This window comes from Monodon monoceros, unplaced genomic scaffold (genome assembly GCF_005190385.1).
Source record: "Monodon monoceros isolate NGI ecotype Baffin Bay Population unplaced genomic scaffold, NGI_Narwhal_1 Super_Scaffold_6, whole genome shotgun sequence".
NCBI lineage: Eukaryota > Metazoa > Chordata > Mammalia > Artiodactyla > Monodontidae > Monodon > Monodon monoceros.
This window is the reverse complement of record NW_021703783.1, coordinates 43106202-43115016: the sequence shown is the minus strand read 5'-3', so window position 1 is coordinate 43115016 and position 8815 is coordinate 43106202.

Sequence of the window (8815 nt, the reverse complement as noted above, 5' to 3'; positions counted from 1 at the left end):
TTCTCAGATTTTGGCAGCACATTAGAATCACCCAGGGAGTTTTAAAATCCCAATGCTGACAAAAAAAATTCTCAGTGCCAGAGAACTTGTACTACTTGACTTCAAGACTTATAAGCTACTGTAATCAAGACACTATGGTACTGGCATAAGGACTGACAAACAGATCCGTGGGATAGAATAGAGGGCCAGAAATGACTCACACTTAAAGGTCATTTAATTTTGATGAAGATGTCAAAGCAATCTACTGGGAAAAGGAATATCTTTCTAACAAATTGTGCTGGAACAACTGAATATCCATATGGGAGAAATAAGTAAATCATGATCCCTACCTCACACCATGTGCAAAAATTGATTCAAGATTAATGATAAAAAAAAAAAAGGTTAATGATAGACCTTAGCCATACAAGCTAAATTATAAGGTTTTTAGGCGAAGACACAGAATATCTTCATGACTTGGAAGCAGGCAAAAATTTCTTATGTTATAGAAAGCAATAACCATAAAACAAAAAAAATTGATAAATATCAAAATTGATGCTCATCAAAAGACACCATTAAGAAAAATGAATAAGTAAGCCAAAAGGTAAGCAAAATATTGATCTCACAAAGAACTGGTATTGGGACTTTCCTGGCGGTCCAGTGGTAAGACTCCACACTTCCATTGCAGGGGGCGTGGGTTCAATCCCTGACCAGGGAACTAAGATCCCACATGCCATGCGGTGCAGCCAAAAAATAAAATTAAAAAAAAAAAAAAACAGGTATCCAGGATACATAAAAAAGTTCCTATAACACAGTAATAAAAAGACACCCCATTTTAAAAAGATGGACAAAAGATTTGAACAGATACATCACAAAAGAACATGTATGAATGCCCAATAAGCACATGAAAAGTGCTCAGTATCTCTAGTCATCAAGAAAATGCAAATTAAAACCAGTGAGAGAATTCTCCATACTCACCAAAATGGTTAAACTTTAAAAAACTGACAATACCAAATGCTAGTGAGAATGTACAGCAACTGGAACTCTCGTACAGTGTTGGGAATGTAAAATGTACTATAAATTTGGAAAAATATGTAGCAGTTTCTTATATAACTAAGTACATATCTACCCCATAACCCAGCAATTATACTCCTAGTTATTTATTCAAGAGAAATCAAAACGTATGGTCACACAAAGATTCAAAGAATGTTCCTAGGGCTTCCCTGGTGGAGCAGTGGTTAAGAATCTGCCTGCCAATGCAGGGGACACGGGTTCGAGCCCTGGTCCGGGAAGATCCCACATGCCGCGGAGCAGCTATGCCCATGCGCCACAACTACTGAGCCTGTGCTCTAGAGCCCACGCTCCCCAACAAGAGAAGCCACCACAATGAGAAGCCTGCGCACCTCAACGGTAGCCCCTGCTCCCCACAACTAAAGAAAGCCCGCGCGCAGCAAAGAAGACCCAATACAGCCATAAATAAATAAATAAAAAAATTAAAAAAAAAAGAATGTTCATAGTAATTTTCTTCATAATAGCCAAAAACTGGCTATGGCCCAGGTAGCTATCATTTTTTTACAAAAGGATAAACAAACTATGGTATATCTGTACCATGGGATACTACTTAGTAATAAAAATGGACACACTGGGCTTCCCTGGTGGCGCAGTGGTTGGGGGTCCGCCTGCCGATGCAGGGGACACGGGTTCGTGCCCCGGTCTGGGAGGATCCCACATGCCGCGGAGCGGCTAGGCCCGTGAGCCATGGCCGCTGAGCCTGCGCGTCCGGAGCCTGTGCTCCGCAACGGGAGAGGCCACAGCAGTGAGAGGCCCGCGTACCGCAAAAAAAAAAAAAAATGGACACACTATGGATACACACAACAACACGATAAATCTCAAGACATGGTGAGTAAAAGAAGCCAGACATAAAAGCACATCCTGGTTTTTGTTTTGTTTTTAATTGAAGTATAGTTGATTTACAATGTGTGCCAATCTCTGCTGTACAGCAAAGTGACTCAGTTATACACATATAGACATTCTTTTTTTATATTATTTTCCATTATGGTTTATCACAGGATATGGAATATAGCTCCCTGTGCTATACATTAGGACCTTGTTTATCCATTCTAAATGTAATAGTTTGCATCTACCAACCCCAAACTCCCAGTCCATCCCTCTCCCTCCAAAGCACATCCTGTTTTATTCCATTTATATGAATTCTAGAACAGACAAAACAAAGCTACCGTGGAAAAAATTAGAACAGTGGCTCCCCCAGGGGGTGGGGTGAGGAAAATGACCTACATCTTGGTAGGGATGTAGATGTTATACAGCGACCAAGTGGTAGGGCAAGGATTTGAACCCAGGTTGGCCTGGCCCCAGAGGCCATGGTTTTAACCACGTTACATTGCTTTGCCCCTCGTATGCTGCAGCCTTGAGTGTGGATGAGGTTACAAGGAAGTGTAGCCTGTGAAGACAGGAGACCGAGAAAGGAGCACCCAGACAGGTACGAGGAAGACTAGGAGACAGGGACCATGAAACCCAGTGGGGGAAGAGCTTATTCAAGAGTGGCTAACAGTGTTGAATGCTGCTGAGCCGTCCAGACAGAAAAGGGACAGGCCATCATTCTAGGAGGGCATGTGTGACATGGGTCAGAACAGTTTCTTTGGACTGGTGGGGGCAGTAGCCAGCTGGCAGTGTACTGAGGAGGTGAGGAAGGGAAGACAGGGAACGTGAATAACGTTCCCAAGAAGCTTGGCTGTACCGGGGAAGAGGGAAAGGCAAGACAGTAATTAGAGTGCTAGTTAGAGGGCTGGAATTTCCTTGCAGAGGCTCAATCCTGATCACAGTTGGCTCCATCCAGAGATGCCTGCTTTCACCCACCCACCAGGGCTGCTAATTGTCCTTCTGTGAGGTGAAGGTCTGTTGGCCACAGTAAGCCCCTGACAGCCGCAGGGACCTTGACATTTGGGACCTTGAGATCAGCTGACCCCACCATTGCTCACATCCTGTCATCCTTGGCAGGCCTCAATGGGCGTTCACCCTTCTCCACTCAGCCTAGTGATTCCTCTTCCTGACCACCCTTGCACTGCTCCCCAATCCCTTCCTTGCACAAGGCACTGGGTCACCCTTGGCTCAGATTATCCTTGCCCCTCTTTGCTTGTCTGAAACATGGCTCTTCCCTGAGGACACTTTTTTTTTTTTTAAAGAGATATCACTTATTCTCCCAAGTGGACAAGTTAGGTGGTGGTGGGAGCAAGGGCAGTCAGCCTGCTCTGTGCTCTCCATTTCTTATAGTCAATGTGGCTCCACCAAAGTCTCAGTTAGGGATGCATCGAGCAGCAAGGACCAGAAAACCCAATTAAAGGAGATTGAATAAAGAGTTTTAGAACAGATCCAGGGCTGGTTGATTCATCAAGAGTTTTCTACCACTTCACGCTGATACTCTGTCTTCAGTGGTTGATGGTCTCTTTCCTCACAGTTGCAACATAGTTGCAGCTATTCCAGACATAACATGTGGACTTGACATTGAAGAAAAACAAAATATTTTCCAAGATCCTCCCAAAGTCCTACTGGCCAGGACAATGGAAATACCATGATTGACAAGACCGATGAGATTCATCCCCTAAATGCATGGGAAGGGAACACCTGTATAAAATCCAGATTTTGCCAACAAGGGAGAAAGACACACTGCTGAGCAGGCATCATCAGTGTTTGCCCCGATAGTCATACAAATTCCTCTTCCTTTTAAGGGCCAGCTATTTCACCTTCCATTGAGAAGATGTGTAGCATACTGCTTAAGGGCAACAGTGCTTATGCCAGACTAACTGGGTACAAATCCCAGCTTACTTGCCAGCTCTTTGGCCTTGGGCAGATTACTTAAACTTTCCACACTGCAGTTGCCTCATCTGTAAAACGGGTGCTATCAGCACCATCCAACAGAACTTATTGTGATGATGGAAATGTCCCACGCCCGTGCTAATAAAGTAGCCATTGGTCATCCGTGGCTGCTGAGCATTTGAAATGAGACTAGCGCACCTGAGGAACTGAGTTTTTCAATTAAAATTAGAGAATCACAGGGACTTCTTTGGCGGTCCAGTGGTTAAGACTCCCTACTCCAAATGCAGGGGGCATGGGTTTGATCCCTAATTGGGGAACTAAGATCCCACATGGTGCAGCCAAAAAAAAAAAAAAATTAAAGTCATATATGGCTAGTGACTACCACATTGGGCACATAGTTCTATTTCACAGTATTGTTGTAGGATAAAACGTACAGTACTTATATTATATAAAAAGTAGGAATGAAAGTAACACATGAACCCTCACTAAACGTTATTACTTTTGCTGCCATCTGCTGATGGGTCATTTGCCCGCTCTCCTTGAAGAAAGACTTTGGCATATGACTCACCGTCTTCCTGGCCACCTCAGGTCTTTAGCAAATCCAGGTGGCTTCAGTGTTCATGCAGGTAGTCTAGCAGCACCCTGGCCTCTTGGTTCTTGACCTCCTCAACTCCAGTGCTCACCTCCATGTTGCCATAGCCACTCACTCCCATAGCCGTGACCTCTGCCACACCCTCCCAGAACTCGGAAATCTCACCCCCTTGTCTCCGACCAGCCCTTCAGTTCCTTCTTTCCCTTGCTCCCAGGAAGGCTGATCTTTAGGTTGGTTGAGACTTCCAGTTCCTTGACTCTGTTCTTGCCTTTCCCACTGGCTCCTCATGTCTTTACTTCTCTTCCTAACCGGCCTCAATTCCACAATGCTTCACTTCTCCTCCTCCATCACATGGTCTCCTTCTTCATTATTATTAACCTTCTGAACAGTTCTCCTGGCTTCAGACTTACTCTTTAAATCCATCTTCCAAGCTGCAGCCAGGGTGGTCTCTCTACTAAATCTCATCATATTACTCACCTGCCCTAAATCCTCTAATGTTCCCTATTGCCAACTACTACCATTTCCAGAAGGTACCTTGCTCCCACAGTATCCATGCTTTTGCACATGCTAGATCCCCTTCCTGGTTTAACTCTCCTCCTGTTCTTTGCCTCGGTAACTCCTGAATCTTAATTTCCTTTAAGATTCAGTTCCGGCATCACCTCCCTGATCTCTCCTAACCCCTACCTAGTTTAGGTGCCCCTCCCACATGCTCTCACAGCACCCTGTGCTTCACTGGAATCACAGCCCCAATTATGCTGTTGTATCATTGTTGACAAATCTGACTCCCCCTCTCAGCTATAAGAGCCTAAGAACAGACACCCAACAAATTTTTTATTGAATTAACTGGACACAGATTCTGGGAGGATGGCTTTTGTTTGCTTGCTATCAGTTTGATTCACTTTTTTAAAAAAATTAATTTATTTTTATTTTTGTCTGCATTGGGTTTTTGTTGCTGCAAGCGGGCTTTCTCTAGTTGCAGCGAGCGGGGGCCACTCTTGTTGCGGAGCATGGGCTCCACGTGTGCGGGCCTCAGCAGTTGCGGCACACGGGCCCAGCAGTTGTGGCTCGCGGGCTCTAGAGCACAGGCTCAGCAGTTGTGGCGCATGCCTAGCCGCTCCGCAGCATGTGGGATCCTCCCGGACCAGGGCTCGAACCCGTGTCCCCTGCACTGGCAGACGGACTCCCAACTACTGCACCACCAGGGAAGCCCTGATTCACTTTTTTAAAGGTGGAGGGATTTGAACATGTTTATATGCTGAGGGTAAAGAGCTGTAATAGGGAATTCCATGGTGGTCCAGTGGTTAGAACTTGGCACTTTCACTGCCATGGTCCGGGTTCAATCCCTGGTCGGGCAACTAAGATCCCGCAAGACTCAAAGCACGGCCAGAAAAAAAAAGAGCTGTAATAATTAGCAACTGAGAGGCTGGAGATTTGGAGGATGGAGGGGACAATTAATGGAACAGTGCCTGGGGAGGCAGAAGGAGAAGCCCTGAGCACAGGTGGAGAAACATACTTTGGGCAGGGGCAGGGACAGAGACACCCTCTGCTCTGAGCCTGAAGGGATGGTGCAGGTGCTGATGAAATGTCTGTTGGCAGACAGCAGGAAACTGGAGGAGTTTCCAACTGATAGCCTCCATTTCCTCTAATCTAAATGGTGAGTTGGTATCAAGGTGGATGGAAATTTGGGGAGAATAGAAAAGACCTGGGAGACAGAGCTGCCTAGGGGCCCACAGCACCTTCCCACACTTCTTCTGTGAAATTTTCCTTCTATCCCTCAATCCTCCACAAATCCCAGGCTGCTGCCCAGTGCTCCTGAATGTGGCGCGCATTCACCTTGTCTGTGAAATATACTAAGCTCCTGCCATCAATCCATCACTGTTTAGTCCTCATATAAGAGAGTGTATGTAAAACAGCCCAGCAACAGGTACACAGTAAGCACTCAGTAAATGGTAGTTTTTGTATTCACTAGTGAGGATGAATTTTGTTTTTTTCTAGCTGCATAGCAGAGTTTACAGGATGATATGTGTCCCCGCCCTCTGGGAGCTTATGTCCTTGTCGGAGAAGGATGTACCCATAATTAAAAAGCAATGCAAAGTGATATGTGATGGTTACCAACATCCAAATGGTGCTTTGTTTTTGATCACAACCAGCACTGAAAAGTATCTTTTACATGAAGACCTAGAACTCAGATAAATATATAAAACAGAAACAAATTTCATTAGACACCACTTATCCTCACTTTGTGTGATGCATTCTGATATTTTCTATTCTATCATACTTTGTTTTAAAAAAGTGATGGTCAGAGGACTTCCCTGATGGCGCAGTGGTTAAGAATCCGCCTGCCAGTGCAGGGGACAGGGGTTCAATCCCTGGTCCAGGAAGATCCCACATGCCGTGGAGCAACTAAGGCACATGAGCCACAACTACTGAGCCTGCGCTCAGGAGCCCGCGAGCCACCACTGAGCCTGCGTGCTACAACTACTGAAGCCCGCGTGCCTAGAGCCGGTGCTCCGCAACAAGAGAAGCCACTGCAATGAGAAGCCCGTGCACCGCAATGAAGAGTAGCCCCCGCGCACTGCAACTAGAGAACGCCCCCGCGCAGCAGTGAAGACCCGACACAGCCATAAATAAATGAATAAATAAATAAATTCATTAAAAAAATAGTGATGGTCAAGGCTCACTGTTATCGGTTGAACTGTGTCTCTCGAAAATTTGTATATTAATACATTGAATTCATATATCCCTCAAAAGTTCATATTCATATGAGGTACCCCCAGTACCTCAGAATGTGACCTTATTTGGAGATAGGGTCTTTACAAAGGTAATCAAGTTAAAATGAGGTCCTTAGGGTGGGCCCTAATCCAATATGACTGGTATCCTTATAAAAAGGGGAAACTTGGGAATTGCCTGGTGGTTAGGACTCGGTGCTTTCATTGCCGCCGGGGCCCCAGGTTTGATCTCTGGTCGGGGAACTAAGATCCCGCAAGCTGCGTGGTGCAGCAAAAAATGGTGGAAACTTGGAGACAGACTTGCGTATAGGGAGAATACCATGTTAATAGGAAGATATGGCCATCTACAAGCCGAGGAGAGGGGCCTGGAACGGATTCTCTCTCTCAGCCCTCAGAGGGGACCAACCCTGCCAACACCTTGACCTTGGACTTCCGGCCTCTGGTACTATGACACAATGAATTCCTTCTGTGGTCTAAGCCGTCCCCCACCCCCACCCCCAGCTGTGGTGCTTTGTTATGGCAGCCCTAGCAAACGAATACACTCACCAAACTGATTTTGTGACTCACTGTTGGGTTGCAACATGCAGTTCATAGACTACAAAATGGTTTTTTCCTCTGCTTTCCCTCATGCAATCCTTACAGAAAGTGGAGGGGTGGTGGGACCCGGAGGAGGGTGAGGCAAGCAAAGCACTCACTCTCAGGGTCATGCAAATGGGGGTGTCATTACCAGTAGTCTAGCCAACCACTCACTTGCACCACCTGAAGATGAGTGCCTTCTCCAATTTGGCACCCTCGACACCTCACCCTGGCCTAGGCCAGGTCAAGTAGGTATAGCTTTTGTCTCCATTTGAGGGGTTGACACACAGTCACAAAGCTTTTAAGTGGAGTCAGACCCGTGTCAGGTATGCCTCTAAATTCCTTTGATGACATCACAGTGTCCCCATCAGGGCAATAAGTTAGAGAAGATGATAATAAATATTGTTTTACCTCCAGTACGTGCTCCTCGCCTTCCTACCCCCCAAAAAGAGCCAAAGTTCACTCCTCTCCTCCTCTTGCCAAAGTCCTGAAGGACTTGGCCCTCCGGAGACCCTTAGATGGCAAAGCCTGAATTCAGCCAATGTCTGTGGATGTCTGCAGGCAGAGTGGGCACCCGGGAGCACACACGAAGTGCAAGTGTCGTGAGTGCCTTTGTGCGCATGCTGCGATCCTAGCCGTTTAAACCCATGGACAGGTTGCCTGCCTGCCATCTCCACCCCGGCTCTCCCTCCTTTTCAACTGGCTGCCTTCCAGACACAATAAATACATAAACATACCTCCAATAGCCTCTGCCTTTGTGGCAGTAATATTACCCTCAAATCCGGGGACCCTATGTAGGATGGAGGCCCTTCTGTCTTCCTCCTGTCTGGCTAATTCTGGGACATAAAAATAGTGCCTAACGTTTACTATGTGCCAGGTATTGTTCTAAGCCTTCACATGTATTATTGCATTTCACTCTCACAACTTTATAAGTTAAGACCATTATTTGCTCCATTTTACAGATGACAAAACTGAAGCACAAATAGTAAACTGCCCAGAGTTGTGCAGTTAGCAACGTTGGCAGGCTCTGAACCCATGCAGCCTGTCCGCAGAGGCCAAGTTCTTAACTGCTACCCTCTGCGGCCTGGCTGGGTGCGCCCCTGCACACACT